The sequence below is a fragment of the Bubalus kerabau genome, chromosome 20, assembly GCF_029407905.1.
Source record: "Bubalus kerabau isolate K-KA32 ecotype Philippines breed swamp buffalo chromosome 20, PCC_UOA_SB_1v2, whole genome shotgun sequence".
NCBI lineage: Eukaryota > Metazoa > Chordata > Mammalia > Artiodactyla > Bovidae > Bubalus > Bubalus kerabau.
In genome coordinates this window covers 29,331,248-29,349,159 of record NC_073643.1, presented here as the reverse complement: position 1 = coordinate 29,349,159, position 17,912 = coordinate 29,331,248, and the positions used below count along the sequence as shown (strand labels likewise).

Below are 17,912 nucleotides of genomic sequence, written 5' to 3'. Positions count from 1 at the left end.
CTTTTTTAAGTGCCCTGGTGGTAAAAGGACTCAAGAGTCCAGAGGTGTGGATGCTGAGTATCCACAGTGCTTTTTTATTTAGATCATTTTTGTAGCATTTACCCCTGGTCCTTTGTCTTCTTTTATCACATTCACACAAAATAAGGAGTCAGGGTCTAGGCCGGATAGCACACAAACTGGAACCTGTGAGAGAGAGGAAGAGACTGAGAGAGCATTTGAAAACATCTACCTAACCCCCATTTGATTTGGTTTTAATTAACTATTTCTTCTGCTTCAGAATCGCCCTCAGGAGGAACTTAAAAAACCTCAGACTTCAGAATGTGCAGATTCCCCTCAAGCCCCTTCTGCCATTTTTCATGTGGCAGCAAACACAATCACAGTCTAAAACGTTTAGCAGGAATATTTTAAAGAAAAAGTATCTCTAAAAGGTCGCCACAGAACACACATACGCAGCTTCTGTCTCTTTAAAAAGGATTAGAAATTGCACCACATGCAAAAGGCACTACCTTCGCCTTCACCACTCCCTGGGAACAAGCAGAGGATCTTGGGAAATTGCATTAACTCTTTCAGGTAAGGCTGGGGCATGGACCCCTCCACTGCCGTGTTAGCTTCATCAGATGTCGGTCTTTGTAGGTAGCACTGAGATTTCAAAAGCTCACCAGGCCATTTCAAGCTTCTATTTGTGTTACTCTCAGTGGCAATTGAGATGGAGCTCATTATTTTTCTTCTAAAATTAGTTGTTTACTTTGTAAGAAAGTAAATATTTTCCTCAGAATGCTGAAAGGAAAAGCTATCGCTTTTGGATTCGAGGTCAGTTCCAGGCAGTGAAGTGAAAAAGGAAGAAGCATATCTTGAAATCATGTGAGGTATGTAACCAGGTCCTATCTTACACCAGGGTCAAGCCATCAAGGCGGCAGGTGAATCCCAGATAAGGTCCAGTCGAAATTACACTTGAAGAATCCTTAGAAAGATGCCATACTGGAGGTCCACCTACCATCTCTCAAACAGTTCAGGTTAGCTTTTGAGCAAACATGTACATTTTTAAGGGTACTCTGGAGTTCTTTCAATCAGGTATAGTAAGACATACATATAGTAGGATGCTTGCTCCTTGGAAGAAAAGCTCTGACAAACCTAGACAGTATATTAAAAAGCAGAGATGTTACTTTTCCAACAAAGGTCTGTGTAGTCAAAGCTATGATTTTTCTAGTAGTCATGTATGGATATGAGAATTGGACCATAAAAAGGCTGAGTGCCAAAGAATTAATGCTTTTGAACTGTGGTGTTGGAGAAGACTCTTAAGAGTCCCTTGGACTGCAAGGATATTAAACCAGCCAATCCTAAAGGAAATCAACCCTGAATATTCATTGGAGGGACTGATGCTGAAGCTGAAGCTCCAATACTTTGGCCACCTGATGCGAAGTGCTGACTCATTAGAAAACACCCTGATGCTGGGAAAGATTGAAGGCGGGAGGAGAAGGGGATGACAGAGAATGAGATGGTGGGATGGCATCACCAACTCAATGGACATGAGTTTGAGCAAGCTCTGGCAGATGGTGAAGGACAGGGAAGCCAGGCGTGCTGCCGTCCATTGGGCAGAATCAGAAATGACTGTGCGACTGAACAACAACAAAAAGACATGCAGACACAGAAATGACTGTCATGAAGGAAGAGGCTTGCCCACAGTTACCTAGACACAGGAGGCAAGGCCCACCATACAGGGTCACAATGGGAAGCACCAGCGTCAGAGAGAAACAGAGACACTGAGGAGCAAACATGGGCAAGAGTCCTTATTGTGGCTTCTGTGGCAAAGGAGGGGTGAGGCAGGGTAAGCAGGCTTAGGATTGTTATACTTTGAATAATTTCAGGGGTCTGTGGGGCAGAGGAACCTTTCTTTGTTGCCTGGTATCTGGTCCTAGGAAGCTTAGTGTAGTTGACAATGACCCAGAATAAGTGCCCAGTTAAGGAAGTGGCTGGAAGTATGGGCTCTGAATTGCTTTGCTTGCCAAGACGCATCTCAAGCAAGTTCTGCACCATCTCTAGGAATTAGCTAACTTTGGGAAGGCCAGTGCTTCCAGGATTAGAAAGGCCCTAAGATGTCAAAGCATCTAAACCATAAAATAAAAAGTCAAAGGTACAAAATAAAAGGACATAGGTATCTATTTACCTACCTACCCACCTATCTATCTTGGGATACAGCATCTACCTATGTATCCTTTTATTTTGATTCCCTGCCCATCAGGCAACTTTGGGATTTTCCTCTCAGGGCATTTGCTTTTCGGTCTACTCAGTCCAATCACCACCCGTAATTCAGGTTGTTAGCTGGGGACTGGAGGAGGCATGGTGGGAGGGTGGGAATCAAGGTTCTTCTCCCTGACCAAGGGTTGGTTGTTGACACAAGCGATGGTAAAATTTCTCTGTCAGGGTGAATCTTGCATAGAGCTTGCCCATATGATTTCAGTTCAGTCCAGTCGCTCAGTCGTGTCCGACTCTTTGTGACCCCATGAACCACAGCACACCAGGCCTCTCTGTCTATCACCAACTCCCAGAGTCCACCCAAACCCATGTCCATCAAATCAGTGATTTACCTTAAATTAAATTTTAATATAAGCTAGTCAGTGTTGATTTCTGTTGTGAACAGCCAAAGAAACTACTGCAATGAAGCCTGTAAATACAGAAACTTCTGGATTTAGACTGTTTAATACTGCTTATCTCTTTACAGTGATTTGCCTAGGTTTCCGTCTGATTGTGATCTTTGCTCCCTATATCCTAGACAAAGAGTATCCTAGACTTAGTCGCTTAGTTATCTCTGACTCTGCAACCACGTGGACTGCAGCCCACCAGGCTCTTCAGCCCATGGGATTCTCCAAGCAAGACTACTGGAGTGGGTTGCCATTTCCTCTTCGAAGGGATCTTCCCACACCAAGGACTGAACCCAGGTCTTCTGCATTGCAGGCAAATTCTTTACTGTCTATGTCACCAGAGAAATCTCATATATCTATATATCCTATATTTTGCTCCCTATATCTTAGCCAAAGAAGGAAAGAATCATGTAAATTCAGGGGCTTCAGTTTCCTGGGACATTATCCTTTCCATTGTGTGCTAATAAATCAGCACCTGTTTGCCACCTCAGTCTTCTGTATTATCGTTAGTGTGATGGCTCAGGGGCACTGACAAGAGCTAAACTCTGGACCCTCCAAGTGGAGGGCAGGGCCAGTCACCTTCTTTGAAACCCCATCAATCACTGAGGACCGATAACAGATAGAAGCTCTTATAATCCTCTGCTGATTTTCAGAGGTCTCAGTGACACTTTAGGGACTGAGGTGGAAAGGTTAATACAAAATCACTTTCTGGGACTTGTGGTTATAGCAACTAGAAAAAAAAAATGGCATCAGTGTCTGCTCTGACAGTTGCCAGGACAATCTGCTTACTTTTTCTTGAAACTAGAGCAGTTCAGGCCTTCCTAACTAGCCCCATCTTGCCTGCTAGCCCTTGTGGATTTCTGCCCATTGATCTGTGACTAGGTGTACTCACTCTACACATTCACAGAAGGGCCACGTCACTGGGTCAGACAATGGCTGAGTTGGGTCTCAAGGAGGAAGGGTTTTGACAGTTTGAACATCTCCCCAAAGAACATCCATGTGACTAAGGGGCGTTGGAAGATACATGCAATTGTGCTGTCCTCTGCCCTTTTATTACTTCTTGGAAAATTGAGGATTTTCTCACACAGAAGGTCATTCAAGAAGTGGTTGGAATCATGCCTCTTGAAGAAATAATGGTGACTGTCAACTCAAGCTTAGAGATGGTCTGTTTCAAAACACACTATTGTCGAAAGATAAAAGCCAATGTATTGGAAACAGATACTGTCAGAGGCCTCTGGTCTCAGAGAGAAGGATTTGATATAAATTCTCCTTACTCTCAAGGTAGCACACACCATCTCCAAAGAAAATGTCAAAAATGTCTATCAAAGGACATAGCATGGAAATAAGAACATGAAACTTGATATTCTATGTTTCAGGAAAGGTAAACAAGGAATCTCAGGTCATGGAAACACACCAGTAGCATTAGCTGGTGCTGACGGTGTGCGCCATTGGCTGGTTGCCTGGAAGGGAGACTCCAGGGTATTTTTTACAGCAATCAACAAGTTTCACTGACGGATAATTAGTATCAGACAACGCTGGGAAAGCCTTTCATCTGATTCATCAAGCTTATAAACAAGACAGTCCCAGCATGCCACGATTCTATGAAGTGAGAAGACATTTGTTATCCTGAATTACATTCAACAGCTATCCAGCTTAAGCCTCTGTGCACTGAAGGGTCCAGAATGCTTGGTTGTTCTGTGCCAAGGTCCATTTGGTTTAAGCTTTTGTTCTCTTTTCCTTCACATAGGAGATAGAAGGATGCCTCCTGGCTAAACAATAGAGGCCGAACCTTTTTAATCTACTAGCTATTGACTAGCTTTTAATATCCTAGCTAACATATTCCACAGACCGCTGAACACTTTATATGGACTATTTCTTTTAACATTCCACCACCACCAATCCTATCATATTTGTAGGTAGGGACACTGAGATCATGTGATCTCTCTCCTGAAAACAGCAATAGGCTCCAAGATGAATTGGGAGACTGGGATTGACATATATACACTATTATGTATAAAATAGATAACTAATGAGCACTTACTGTATACAGCACAGGGAACTCTACTCAGTGTTCTCAGTTCAGTTGCTCAGTTGTGTCTGACTCTTTGGACCCCATGAACTGCAGCATGCCAGGCCTCCCTGTCCATCAACAACTCTCTGAGTTTACTCAAACTCAGGTCCATTGAGTCTGTGATGCCATCCAACCATCTCATCCTCTGTCATCCCCTTCTCCTCCTGCTTTCAATCTTTCCCAGCATCAGGGTCTTTTCAAATGAGTCAGTTCTTCACATCAGGTGGCCAAAGTATTGGAGTTTCAGCTTCAATAGCCATCCTTCCAATGAACACTCAGGACTGATCTCCTTTAGGATGGACTGGGGTTGGATCTCCTTGGAGTCCAAGGGACTCTCAAGAGTCTTCTCCAACAACACAGTTCAAAAGCATCAATTCTTCGGCACTCAGCTTTCTTTATAGTCCAACTCAGTGCTCTGTGGTTATCTAAATGGGAAAGAAATCAAAAAAAGAGAGGACATATGTACACATATAGCTGATTCACTTTGCTATACAGCAGAAACTAACAGAACATTTTAAAGTAACTGTGTGTGTGTGTGTGTGTGTGTGTGTGTGTTTGTGTGTCTGTTAGTCTCAGTCGTGTCCCACTCTTTGAGACCCCATGGACTGTAGCCTGACAGGCTTCTTTGTCTATGGGATTCTCCAGGCAAGAATGCTGGAGTGGGTTGCATTTCCTTCTCCATAAAGCAATTATACTCTGACACAAATTAATTAATTAAATACAACTAAAACCTCAACTTCTCTCTGTGGTTGGTAAGGTCCTGCGGGATCTAGCCTCTGCCTACTCTTCTGATAGTGAAGGACTGGGAAGCCCGGCATGATGTAGTACATGCGGTCGCAAAGAGTTGGATATGACTGGGCAACTGAACAACAACAACGCTTCTGACATTATCTCATGATATCTCTTCCAAACAGACTTCCCTTACTCGATTCTTTGAACTCACTGAGTATATCCTTCCAAACAGACTTCTCTTACTCAATTCTTTGAACTCACTGAGTACATCCTTGCTTCACAGTCTTTTCTCTGGCTGTTCACTTTTACGTGCAATGCTCTTTGACTGACTGTTCATATTTGGCTTTTTATTATTTAGGTCTCAGCTGTAATGTCACCCACATGGAGAGACATTTCTTGATCACCTTTCGAAAAGATTTCTCCCTATTTATTTATTTCTTTTACCTTTTGCTTAATAGCATGTATTACCATGGGAAACTATCTTATCAAGTCATTTATTTTTATATCATACCTCTCTGATTAAAATATAATCTTCATGTCAGATGTATCAGTCTTGTTCATCACTCTCTACTGACTCACTGGGACATTTAGTTTAGGTACATAATACATTGATTAAGGGCATGTGTGAATGAATAAATGAGTTCTGGGAAATATAAGTGATTCATATATAAAGGTCATATAACTATTGAGTAACAGAGGTGGAACTCAAATCCAGGTCACACTAATTTCAGAACTCAAATTCTTAATGACTGTCCTATATTGTTTTACTCTGGACCTAGAGTATACCAACTTTCATCATTTGATACTGTGCTGAGATAAATGTGGTTCCAATGAATTGGGGGAACTGAGACCATAATCAATCATGTGAAAAAACATGTAGAGCTGACATTCAACTGATACATCATAGCATGGCTAAATTGGTGTTAAAGAATTAAAATGCTTCGGTAGTGATTCCCGTGTAACCATTGCTACAAATTCTCCAAGTGAGAAGAGTCTCACCAGTGCCCTCCCATGAGACCTCTGTGAGACTTGGAAACTTCTCCAGAATCTCGACTTGATCCATCAACTAAAATATTTACACCTGGCAAAACCTAGGTTTCCATGACCACTTTAATTTGTTCTGACTGGTCAAACCCACTGATCATCACATCCATCACTTCTGGAAAGACTCAAAAGACAGTCACTACAAAAGCCCAATTCTAAACTTGGTCTATCTTTTCTCAAGAAATAAAACCTGAGATATATCAGCTTAGCCATAGCATGATAAGAGATAAAGTAATTTTCCATTTTATCTCATCAAATGCTTGTTATAAATTTCAACTTAATAAAAAAAAGAAAAGGACAGGCGATAGTGGAGGGTAATTGTGAACTATTAATTGAACTGGCAAACCTAAAGTGTCCTGAAAAGGATTTAGGATTCTATAAGGGACCATAATAATCATTTTCCCTTCAACTTTAGCTTTTAATTATCTTTTTGTCCCAGACCTCCCATTTGTATTGAGTGCTTAAGGGTAATCTGATGAATAAGAAACAGGGTGAGAACTATCTTCTGGTAACAGAAATGGCCAACATTTATTGGATATTTACCCCATGTTGGGAATTATGCTAAATATATTATATATGCATCATGCATTTATTCAGATCCAACCTATCAGACATCAGACTCATAACACAATTTTGTAAGGTAGACAGTATCATATTTCTTTTACAGAGGAGAGAGCTGAGCATTACAGACATTTGTAACTTGCCCTGGGTTTTTTAACTACCTAGGATTGGCATCCAAATGTGAACCATGGCCTCCCTGATGCAGAGTAAGATCTCTAAACCACTTTGCAGAACTGTCTCCAAAGCAAAAGTCAAGCTTGACTGGTTTTCCAAGTTTCTAGTTAACAGCTCAGCCAAGAGAACCAAAAGAAAATATTCAGTTTGTCTGGAAGTTCCTGTTAAAATGAAATGATTAACTCCTTTGAATTTAAGCAAGCAGTGCAGGGATGATTATCTGTTTTTGCTTTAAAACTTTTCCATATGTTTCTTTTCCATTGGCATATGGTAACACTGAATTTGAGTATACCCTCCAATTTGCAGTGAAAAGAAATTAAGCTTCTGGATGAATCTAAACCCTAACACATGCCTGCAGGTCCATTTCACTAGGATGCTGTTCCTGGTGTATTTGTCAGTCTAACAGCTACAAGGCTATATTAATTGTATCGGAGATTGTGAGTTAATCCCTTTGCTTTTTCTGACTTGCAACTGCCATTAACAATAGTGGCATAGGTGGAAGAAATCCTACCAAACCCAAAAAACATGAAATGAAGTCATGGGCGGGGCTGTCATGGGAAAAGCAAGCCCCTGAGGTATTATTGATTAATTAGTCAAGGTTTATAAACAGCCTCAATAATTAGTCTTAATATGTACATTTTAAGGATCGTTTTATTGATAGCTAGGAAGTATGGCATGTACTGCTTCTCTTTACCACAGCAGAGGGGAAAATGTGTGGAATGGAAATAGGCATTAAATGGCAAAAGCCTGGTGACAAAAGTACACTATGACCTGGTTATTCATCCATCTTGCTGCTGCTGCTGCTGCTAAGTCGATTCTGTCGTGTCCGACTCTGTGCGACCCCATAGACAGCAGCCCACCAGGCTCCCCTGTCCCTGGGATTCTCCAGGCAAGAATACTGGAGTGGGTTGTCATTTCCTTCTCCAATGCATGAAGGTGAAAATTGAAAGTGAAGTCGTTCAGTCGTGTCTGACTCTGAGCAACCCCATGGACTGCAGCCTACAGGGCTCCTCCATCCATGGGATTTTCCAGGCAAGAGTACTGGAGTGGGGTGCCATCACCTTCTCTGATTCATCCATCTTACTATGTTTAAAACACTTAAGAAAACAATCAGACTACATCCATTTTCAATTATTCAGAGACTAATCACTGGGGCTGAGGACGACTCAGCTCTTCAGTCATCTTTCACAGATTTCATTGGCTTTAAATTTTTTACCATTCATTGGCAATTTATGTGAATGTAGCTAGGATAACAGAGATGGGATGAAATCGCACCTCTTTTCTTTCAATCCAATTCCTTTGCCTTTCCACTTGGTCACCACAATTTCTGTTTGTCCCCTCTGTGCTAGGTTCTTGGCTTGGCATCTTTTCAGAAGTCAGCTAGGAAGCCAAGGTAAATTATGACTGTGGCCTCAATCACCACCTTACTCACACACACACACACACACACACAGATCATGATAATGCAAACCAAACCGATAAGTACTGTAGCAGAGGAATTCACACAAAATTAGCAATCGTAGGAAAAGAAAGGAGATGGGAGTGGCATGTGAACGTAAAAAACTAATGATTTCTGAACACTGTTTCAGACCTTTAATTTGTGTAATTTTATCTAATATTTGGCATAATTGTATGATGGATATTACCTTGTACTAATTTATGGTTGAATGATGGACTGGCTTGCTCAAAAACCCATGGCTTGTAAGTGAAAACGCTAGAAAAAGAGCCCACATCATTGACCTCCATGTCTATTATCTTTCCACTCCAGAAGATCTGTTTCTCTTCTGATCCTGAGGGTGCCTCAGGCAGAAGGCGAAAATTGTGCAAGTCCTTGAAAGGTAGGTTGAGCTTGAACAGGCAGAGGAAGACTATGGCTATTTCAAGATAAATAATTTATTCAAAGGATAAGGATATGGGGGAAGCATGGTATACAGCTGAAAGTATAGATTGATGTCAGACTTTGAAAGGCCTCAAATAACTGTTTTTGAAATATCTATGTAATATGATTCTGCATGGCTAAACAAACAAACAAATGAAACAAAAAATCCCCTACATATTTGGAGATAGAGACATTACAGAAGTAACTAAGTCAAAATAAGATGATGTCCTTCAACAGAGAAATGGATAAAGAAGATGTGGTATATATAAGCAACAGAATGTTACTTAGCCAAAAAAAAAAAAAAAACACCAACAACAAAATAATGCCATTTGCAGCAACATGGACAGACCTAGAAATTATCATACTGAGTGAAGCGAGTCAGGGACAGAAAGACAAATATGATATTGCATATATGTGGAATTTAAAAAGAAGGGTACAAATGAACTTACAAAAGAGAAGTAGAATCACAGGTGTAGAAAAAACTGTTGGTTACAAGGAGGATAAGGGGTGGAAGGGATAAACTGGGAGACTGGGACTGACATATACACACTACTATATATAAAATAGATAACTAATAAGAACCTGCTATATAACACAGGGAACTTTACTCAATAATCTATAATGGCTTATCTGGAAGAAGAATCTAAAAGGGAAAAATAGAATGGATATATGTATATGCAACAGATTTATTTTGCTGTATACCTCAAACTAATACATTATAAATCAAAATACTTCAATTAAAAATATTTAAAATTAAAAAAAATAAGATGATGGGGGTGAGTCCAATTCAATATGATTCTGTTCTTATAAGAAGAGGAAATGTGGATCCTGTTGCAGACCAAAGGAAGAAGACATGAATAAACAGAGCCAAGATGGCTGTCTACAAGTCAAGGAACAAGACGTAGAACAGGTCGTTCCCTCAGAAGGAAACAGCTCTGCTGATACCTTGATCATAGACTTCTTGCCTCCAGAAGTGTGAGAAGGTACAGTTCTGCAGTTTAAACTACATACTCCAAACACTCCAAAAGAGCAGTCCTGACAAACCAATACAAAGGGCAGGTTCCTAACCTCGTTGGTCTCAGTATCATTAAAGAAGTACCTTTCTACTTGAGTTCAACCAGTTCATGCTGTATGTGAATGACCTAGCCTCACCATTCATACTTACTACTTTAAAATGCTTTCCTACAACCTTATATCAAAACCCCCATTCTATCAAATATGGAAAGACATCTTATTGGGTCTCTTCAAATTTTATATAAATTAATCACTTTCCTCTTTTCACTTTCTTCCATATTTTCTCCTTCCTTTCATCTCAACCCCACCTACTCTGCTTCAACCTGCTCTTCCCTGAATCAAGAAGATATTTCTATTAACTCCATGTAGTACTTAGAGATGGCTCAAACATAGCTTATAAGGAATAGTTACTATATATTTTTGGCAATCTGAGTCCCAGATGTCACTGTCTTTAATGTCAGTGATGTGAAGTAGCTACAGAACTGCAGAACTGTGCAATGAAAAATAAAAACCATCAATTTGTGTCATTTAAAAGGTCCTGAGCTCTCCACTGACAATAAATTTGGATCAGCTTCACACAGTTCATCAATTAAGTGTATTTTCTGGAATGCGTGTCAAGAAATTAAGTTCACCTTCCTTTATTTTCATATTGCTCTATTGTAAATGAAATGTTTATTGCCTCTCTTCTTCCATTAAAATGGAAGCTGCAAAACTGTTGGGCTCTTGTAACTGTTGTTCACAGTGGTATTTCCTGACCTGTTAAGTATAAATTTCAGTTGAATGACAAAAAAATTTCCTATCACTTAAAATTGTAGAAATATAATGATACTGATTCATAGAAATAGGTTAACTGGATGGGATTTGGGGTTACATTTAGAGATGATTGGGTTAGCCAAAAAGTTCATTCAGCCCTAAAAGTAATATTTAAGGAAAAAAATGTTACTTGTAATTTATAAAATATGTGCTTGTAATTTGTCTAGAGTAAAGCCATTTGAATCAATGGAGTTGGGAGTAAATACTAGCACTTTAGAACATCAAAATATGCAGACATATTAGGCTGAAGCCTCAAGGGAGAAAAAGTCAAATAATTTTATTTGACTCAATAAAAGAATAATGAATTTTACTGATTTACATCTTATTAAAAACAAGACAACTGGCCAAAGATGAAGTCATTTATGCTAGGCCCCACAACAGCAAGCTGAGACATAATAATGGTTTTCAGTTCAGTTCAGTTCAGTTCAGTCGCTCAGTCGTGTCCGACTCTTTGCGACCCCATGAATCACAGCACACCAGGCCTCCCTGTCCATCACCAACTCCCAGAGTTCACTCAGACTCATATCCATCGAGTCGGTGATGCCATCCAGCCATCTCATCCTCTGTTGTCCCCTTTTCCTCCTGCCCCCAATCCCTCCCAGCATCAGAGTCTTTCCCAATGAGCCAACTCTTCACATAAGGTGGCCAAAGTATTGGAGTTTCAGCTTTAGCATCATTCCTTCCAAAGAACACCCAGGGCTGATCTCCTTTAGAATGGACTGGTTGGATCTCCTTGCAGTCCAAGGAACTCTCAAGAGTCTTCTCCAAAACCACAGTTCAAAAGCATCAATTCTTCGGCGCTCAGCTTTCTTCACAGTCCAACTCTCGCATCCATACGTGACCACTGGAAAAACCATAGCCTTGACTAAACGGACCTTTGTTGGCAAAGTAGTTTTAGCTCTCCCCAAATAGAAACTTAAACCAGTTCATCAGTAACCACCTGATTAACACTAATCAGAGAATCTGCCTGCCAAAGACCACAGCCATCCCCTAAAAGAAAGCTACCTTATAATAATTAACTTGCTTTTTTGCCTGATAGAACTTTCCTGTCCTGTTCTACCTCTAAAGGTCTTTCATTCTGTCAATAGCTTTCCAGAGCTCCTTTATAGCTGCTAGATGGGATGCCATGAATCACTGAATAAAGCCAATAAGATCTTTACAATTTATTCATCTGAATTTTGGTTTTCAGCAGTTTAAATAAAAATGCAATAGCTTGTCCTCCTGGAAAGCCCAGTGTGAGTCAATATAGTGAGTTTCCACTCCTTAATAATTTTGTCCCTATTACACTGGGACTTTAAAACAGATGGTTTTCATTGAATCACTGAATGATATGCACTTAACATGTTTCTTACAAAAGAAATGGGAGTAGTCAAAATATATAAATGTCTTGGAACACTCATGAGGCAGGAGGTTCTTATATGTATCCAAAGAAATGAATGCGTGGTATACTGGAGCTATCAAAGATATGACCAGCGATGCCCATTTAAAGGAACACAGACAAGCCCACAACCCCAGATGCTGAAATGGCCATATTCTGAAGCATGCTTACAAACCTGCCATGGGTAATTCGGTCAAGGGTGAGAACAGAGCCAAAGGTAACCTAATTTTAGTCTTGCTCATGACATGGTGTGAGAAAGACATGAACCAATTCGTTTCCCTCTTCTGAGCATGTAATCTAGAAAATACCAAGCAAATGAGGCTGATAACAGTGCGACCAAGGCCCACAGTTCTTGGCTGAGATACCAAAGACTGGGTATGAGCCAAAAGTATTTAGGAGCAGATAAAATCAGAAAGCAAAAATGCTGAGATGGAAAAAAGAAATATTTGAAGACTTCCAAGACTGGCCTTTCTTGAGCCTTCAACCTATGGTGTCTACATGTTTTGATTTTCTAAATTTCTGGCACATACACCTGCCTATAAGAGGCATAAACCAGGCTTCCAGTAGACCCTGAGTCCTCTAGATTCCTGATACCTTACAGTTCTGGATTCTACTTAGGTCTAAGCTCAAAATAAAGTCCATCATCTCTGGAGAGACACAAATGAGTCTCTCTCAGCAATCAAAAGATCTTAAGCAGAGCAGTGTATGTGGTCTAAGTGGCTTCCTTCACTACCACACTCATAAATGTATTTGAACAGCTACTATAAGATAACAAAATCTACTTGTGAGCAGAGTTTCTCAAATCATTGCTTTTCCGTACTCTGGATAAAGACCCCCACTGTGTCCTCCCATGCCCTGTAACTGTTCTATTTTCCTATTTATGGCATAACTTTTGTTCATACCCTTGACTGGTAAGTTGTTTATTTCTTTCCTGTCTTAAGCAGATAGGTCACAGGCCCCAGACAGAAAAAGCCCTAAGAATTTATAGCCAGACAAAAATATGCTACAGGGATGCCAAAATAAATAACAGCAAGAGAACTTGCTTGACTATTTTGGAAACTCAATACTTTGTTTATTCTCAATAGTTCCTTTGTTTGGGTGGACAAGGTACTTTCTGTCTTTTCCAGAGTCTCCTCAATAAATAGCCCTATGAATGCAACGTAGGCTCGAGGAATGGAATCTACAGATGAGAGAAAGAGAAAGTAAAAATCTCCTCTTTGCTCTTACATCTATTCCTGTTTGTCGTCTATCATTACTCAGTTGCTGGTGAATTACTCTATGGATATTTGCCTCATGGCAAAAGTAAAGGAAATATAATAGATTCTTTTTAAAAAGGGGACACTAATAGCCTTTTCCTGTTAATTCAGATGCAGCATTAATGGCTGCATTCTAATTTCATATCAGGCAGGAAGTGGGGAGGGAGTGCTGCCATTTCATGGACAACATTATTGATTCTGTTGCTTATTTAGCTTTTATTATTGTTTATAAAGTTAGCAATTTAAAAATTTTAAAACTCACTTTATATGTGCAATTCCTGTGGAAAGAAAACCAGACACTTTAAATTACATTCCTATTTGGGAGAGGAAATCTAAATGAGTATTTGGAGACTCTCTACAGTTAGATCATTGATTTTGTGTGCTTGGAGGCAAAGTTAAGCTACAGCATCTTAAAATTATTGTTCCAGCTCTGAAAAACTGAAGAGAAGGGACTTCATGAACAATGCCACAGTCACATGTGTCAACCAGCTCACCCTGACTTGGGCGCACCCTGATTAGACACATGCCTGGGTTTTGGATTTAATCAACTGCCTAGCACCCAACCCCATCTGCCCCCAAGCACTCATTGTATTTCAGTGGAGGGACAAAGCTCACTTTGTTGTTTTTGTCAAGTATTTTGGTATAAGCAGGAGAAAGAAAACATTTTTGATTTTTGTCTTGTTTGTTTGGATTTTGTTTAAGTTTCTCAATGCAGGGGCTCCTGGGGAAGATGGAAACGGTGCTAAGAAGCATATTATGAACTGGTTGTCTCTCATCCAGCAGTCCCTCCTGATGGACATATTTTGAGCCCTAGTGGGAAAAGAGACTATGGGCAGAGGTGTCAAGAGGCAAGTTCATGAAAGTCTGTAAGATTCGAGGTACCAGCGGAGTTACTTCAGGTTCCAGGTGATCAAGGTCAATGAAGAGTGGGGAGAAGTGTATTTCACACATTTCTCAGTGAGTGCCCAGCAGCAGCCCCAGGACAGCACAGTGGAACAACAGGAGAGCAGCCTCAGTGCCCACTGAGCCAGGCAGACTGGCCCAGGAGTGATGTGTGTTCAGCTCCCCAGCACCCATGGCCTCCAGACACACAGTGCCAGTCAGATTGTACTGGATGGAAGTGCGTGCATGGATTTCCTGAGTATGATAGACAACTCTAAGGTTATAGAAAGCCTAAGACCTCCAGTCGAAAGGGAAGGAGCCCAGCTCTGGGGACATTCAGGACAGATGTGGATGTGACCCCAGTTGTACTCAGGCTGTTCTTGTCTTTGGGTTACTTAAGCCTACATAAAAACCCCAACCAGAGAAAAACCCCAAACTTGCAACTCACCTTGGGGAAAACTGTGCGCTAGAAGAGAGAGTTCACAGACGAACCTGCCCCCTGACCTCTGTGACCATTTTGGTGCCTTTTTCTCTTTGTTTAGTAGTTTGCCACCTTTTAGATCTCACTGAGTACACCCAGACCCTCGACTCTGGTAATCTGGACAGCTCTGCTGCTAGTTTTGCTAGACTTTTCCAGTTCCTTCTCACTCCATCCCTCTAAACTTATTGTTCTAAGTCAATGGAATAAAAGTCAGACTCTAGAATTAGACCCAAATGTATATTGTAAATTGATTGTAGTTTGATAAAGTGAGTGTAGTATGTCAGGGAGGGGAGATGGAGATCCTTGGAAATAACAGTTGTATCTCTAACTTATTGGATTTAATTAGATAAATTCCAGAAGGATCAGCAATTATACATGAAAAAACACAAGCATCTTCTAGAATAAAACATGGTGGAATATTTAACACAAGAAATTGGTTATATCTGGCTTCAAAATAATATTTTACATAGGAAAAATGACTAATGAAATCCAATGATATTTTTGGTAAATAGTATTTGCAATATAAATCACTAAACAGAGTTTCCATTTTTCTTCACATAAAAATAAATGTTGCAAATCAAAAATTAAAAGGTTAACAACCCAAGAGAAAAAAAAAATTTTGCCTGAGACATGAAGCAAAAATTCCCAGATGAAGAAAACTGACATTTAAACATACATTTTTAGAAAGCTCATACCACTCAAGGCAATCTACAGATTCAGTACAATCCCTATCAAGTTACCAATGGCATTTTTCAAGGAACTAGTGCAAAAAATTTTTAAATTTGTGTGGAAACACAAAAGACTTTGAATAGCCAAAGGAATCCTGAGAAAGAAAAACAACTAGAAGAATCAGGCTTCCTGACCTTGGATCTTACTACCAATCTTTGGTCATTAAAATAGTATGATACTGGTGCAAAAACAGAAATATACTTCAATGGGACAGGATAGAAAGCCCAGAAATAAACCCAAGCACCTATGGTCAATTTATCTATGACAATGGAGGCAAGAACATACAATGGAGAAAAGATAGCTTCTTCAATAGGTGGTGCTGGGAAAACTGAACAGCTACGTTTAACAGAAAGAAATTACAATATTCTCTAACATCATACACAAAAATAAACTCAAAATGGGTCAAAGATCTAAATGTAAGGCTGGACACCTATTTGGCAAAACTAATACAATTATGTAAAGTTTAAAAATAAAATAAAATTAAAAAAAAAAAAGAAAAACATAAGCAGAACACATTTTAACATAAATCACAACAATACTTTTTGGATTCACCTCTGATTCGATAATAGCCATGACATGAAAGCAACCTAAACGTCCATCAGCAGAGGTATGAATAAGGAAGACAAGGTACATATATAAAATGAAATATTGTTGTTGTTGTTATTCAGCTGATCATTGTGTCAGAATCTGCGGCCCCATGGACTGCAGCACACCAGGCCCCTCTGTCCATAGGATCTTCCAAGCAAGAATACTGGAGTGGGTTGCCATTTTTCTCTCCAGGGGATCTTCCTGACCCAGGGATCAAACTCACATCTAGTGCTTGGTAGGCAGATTCTTTACCACTGAGCCACCAAAAAGTGAAAGTGAAAGTTGCTCATTCATGTCCGACTCTTTGCGACCCCAAGGACCCCATGGAATTCTCCATGCCAGAATACTGGAGTGGTAGCCTTTCCCTTCTCCAGGGGATCTTCCCCACCCAGGGATGGAACCCAGGTCTCCCACACTGCAGACGGATTCTTTATCAGCTAAGCCACAAGGGAAGCCTGAGCCACCAGGGGAGCCCAAAATGGGATATTCAGATCAGATCAGTCGCTCAGTCATGTCCTACTCTTTGCAACCCCATGAATCGCAGCACGCCAGGCCTCCCTATCAATCACAAACTCCCTGAGTTCACTGAGACTCATGTCCATCGAGTCAGTGATGCCATCCAGCCATCTCATCTGCTGTTGTCCCCTTTTCCTCCCGCCCCCAATCCCTCCCAGCATCATGAGTCAACTCTTCGCATGAGGTGGCCAAAGTACTGGAGTTTCAGCTTTAGCATCATTCCCTCCAAAGAAATCCCAGGGCTGATCTCCTTCAGAATGGACTGGTTGGATCTCCTTGCAGTCCAAGGGACTCTCAAGAGTCTTCTCCAGCACCACAGTTCAAAAGCAACCATTCTTTGGTGCTCAGCCTTCTTCACAGTCCAACTCTCACATCCATACATGACCACAGGAAAAACCATAGCCTTGACTAGATGGACCTTTGTTGGCAAAGTAATGTCTCTGCTTTTGAATATGCTATCTAGGTTGGTCATAACTTTTCTTCCAAGGAGTAAGCGTCTTTTAATTTCATGGCTGCAGTCACCATCTGTAGTGATTTTGGAGCCCAGAAAAATAAAGTCTGACACTGTTTCCCCATCTATTTCTCATGAAGTGGTGGGACTGGATGCCATGATCTTCGTTTTCTGAATGTTGAGCTTGAAGCCAACTTTTTCACTCTCCACTTTCACTTTCATCAAGAGGCTTTTGAGTTCCTCTTCACTTTCTGCCATAAGGGTGGTGTCATCTGCATATCTGAGGTTATTGATATTTCTCCCGGAAATCTTGATTCCAGCTTGTGTTTCTTCCAGTCCAGCGTTTCTCATGATGTACTCTGCATATAAGTTAAATAAACAGGGTGACACTATACAGCCTTGACAAACTCCTTTTCCTATTTGGAACCAGTCTGTTGTTTCATGTCCAGTTCTAACTGTTGCTTCCTGACCTGCATACAAATTTCTCAAGAGGCAGATCAGGTGATCTGGTATTCCCATCTCTTTCAGAATTTTCCACAGTTTATTGTGATCCACACAGTCAAAGGCTTTGGCATAGTCAATAAAGCAGAAATAGATGTTTTTCTGGAACTCTCTTGCTTTTTCCATGATCCAGCGGATGTTGGCAATTTGATCTCTGGTTCCTCTGCCTTTTCTAAAACCAGCTTGAACATCAGGAAGTTCAC

At 40.5% G+C, this 17,912-nt stretch overlaps 1 long non-coding RNA gene across 5 annotated transcripts in view; it reads right to left on the bottom strand.

Annotated features, from left to right (window-relative positions):
* Nucleotides 1–17,912, bottom strand: part of LOC129635112 (uncharacterized) — a 334,700-nt gene that overhangs the window by 87,908 nt on the left and 228,880 nt on the right. For 4 of the 5 annotated variants that reach the window (XR_008706105.1, XR_008706108.1, XR_008706109.1 and 1 more), the window contains exons 4-5: nucleotides 4,681–5,135; nucleotides 103–183 (exon numbers count right to left, since the gene is read on the bottom strand). This is a non-coding gene — a long non-coding RNA (uncharacterized LOC129635112). Of the gene's footprint in view, nucleotides 1–102; nucleotides 184–4,680; nucleotides 5,136–8,496; nucleotides 8,602–17,912 lie in introns of all 5 variants that reach the window. The other variant, XR_008706106.1, reaches the window with a different exon arrangement.